We start from the raw sequence: 2,208 nt of genomic DNA, 5'->3' as shown, positions 1-2,208 counted from the left end.
CCAAAAAAAAATGCAATTGTAAGTCCGTTCATATCTGGTGTGCAAGGAGCACGGTTTACAGATACAATGCACCTCAATTTCCATCAATGTTGAGCAGGCTGTGCAAGTTTCAATCACGAACCACGTTTTGTGCTACATATTATAAGAAGCTGGACATGGGTGCTAGTACTTGCAGAGATAGGACTTGTTATCGAATAAGTTAGGAATAGCGCCATAAGGGAGTAAGTGAATACCAGTAAACATCTTAAAGTCGCGGATAAATATGCAAGAACACCACGGGAAAACGCCAGCAACAAAACACAAGCACATAACGACATTTGGTTCAGCGAACACCTCCGGTACCGCCTTTGCCACTTTGCCACCAAGTAAGTGCAATTTCGCTCGGACAATTGGCAGCACCTGAATATCGTACAAGCGTTCAATGACGTAATCAACCAATGTCATATAGAGGAGCTTCGTTACTAAATACAAAATTGTATTGTCTAGAGCAGTCTTTTTTACTTTAAAGTACACCAATACTTGTAAGCGATCTTATTTAGTTATATATGATGGTTGCTTTCAATATCTTATATTCTTAACATTCACTTTAATAAACCGAGTCCAAATGGCAGCTCTAAAACACATGAACTATCGACTCCAGTCAAGTGACGGGTAACCACGAGTCTTCGCATAAAATAGGGTGCGAAGCTTCCTCGCAGTGCACGGTCTCCGACTTCCGGTCACAGCCCATCTGCTCATGCAGGTCAGGCGTGCCAGGACACGAGCAATGACCTGACAACCAAGAGATGAAACCACCGCACAAAACTCGGGCGAAAAGAAATTTTAATGTCGCCGAATCCGAGCATCAGTGCGCGATGATCTGTTATCACCGAAGCTGCCATCGAAAACAACCTGGAGAGAGGCACTGCCGGGCCGTGTGAGCCGGCGTCGTTCCCAAACCGATCCCATACACCGCCCCAATATCCTAGCAATCCTGGCCATTGCGCCACGGCGGTCGGGTTCCGGCAGCCGGGGCGCCGCCGGCGCGGAGGCGCGCCGCTCGTGACGGGGGTGGAGCGGAAGTGATCCGCAGCGTGCTGGCCGCCTCAGCGGCCCGGCCGACCCCGCCCGGCTGCCGCTCCCAGGGAAGTTGCAACACGACAGCGATCACCGGCACCGGCGACCGCGGCCGCGCCTTCCGTGACCTGAGGTCAGCCGGGCAGGTGGCCGATCTGGAGCGCAGCACGAACCCTCGCCGCACATGCCGGCAGACGGACAGGCGGCTCCAGGGTGTGATTTGTTGGGGAAATGAATGTTGGGGGAAATGTGAGACAAAATGTCCATATCCCAGAGATATGGATGTTCTGAAACAGGAACTGGTTAGCTGACAACACAATGCCAGACTGAAGCAGCACTGGAATACACGTGGATGTTGGAAATAACCTAATGACAAACTGATCACGTGGAAGATGATTGTGTGGCAAGAGGATGAATTAGAGGGTGATCGATCTTTTGATAAAGTAAAACGAAATGCATCAACGGGCATATAGACTGAAACCGCCAATGATCACACGTCAGATTATCGACGGGATGCCGTTAAGCAACGGCAACGATTTACTTTGAAACCAAACTGGGCCAAAATTGTTCCGTCCCGATAGTTTGGTTGGTTAGCCTCCCTGTTTTTAGACTCACCCATCCGTGGCAAGGTGGGCTCGAGTCACTTATTAAAGGACTCAAAACGTGCCCCTGGCAGGGATGGCCTGTGGTTTTACCTGGCTGCCCACGTCAGCTATTCTCAGCGGACTTGCGAAGACAGTGTAATATTTTTAGTAGAGGTTGTCGAAAGCTCCTAATGACGAAACACTTGCTGACAGTGCACTCATAAACACATAGTAAAACTGCCCCAGCGGGGGCGCTGCCAGACGGTGAGATCGCGAGAGGCGTGACGGCCAGCTATTTGAGGCTCTCACGCCGAGCAGTATACATAATTATGCGGTTTCCTGCCGCGTGACCGTACTCAATGTGTACGCAACGGGTGGTAAAGGTGCATTTTTGACGCCGGCCCAATTTCTGCATGCAAAATTGTTTGGTGTTTGACATAAGAGGGTACTGAAGCCCTTGCCTAGTAGGGCCATAAGGGATCGACCGATCACCGAAAACCTCTTTCATCACCGTAAGTTTCAATATAATGCACACAACCAAAACGTTGTTTATACATCATTCAACTAA

Source organism: Pollicipes pollicipes, unplaced genomic scaffold, assembly GCF_011947565.3.
Source record: "Pollicipes pollicipes isolate AB1234 unplaced genomic scaffold, Ppol_2.1 Scaffold_6403;HRSCAF=7596_pilon_pilon_pilon, whole genome shotgun sequence".
Classification (NCBI taxonomy): domain Eukaryota; kingdom Metazoa; phylum Arthropoda; class Thecostraca; order Pollicipedomorpha; family Pollicipedidae; genus Pollicipes; species Pollicipes pollicipes.
This window is presented reverse-complemented; position numbering follows the sequence as displayed.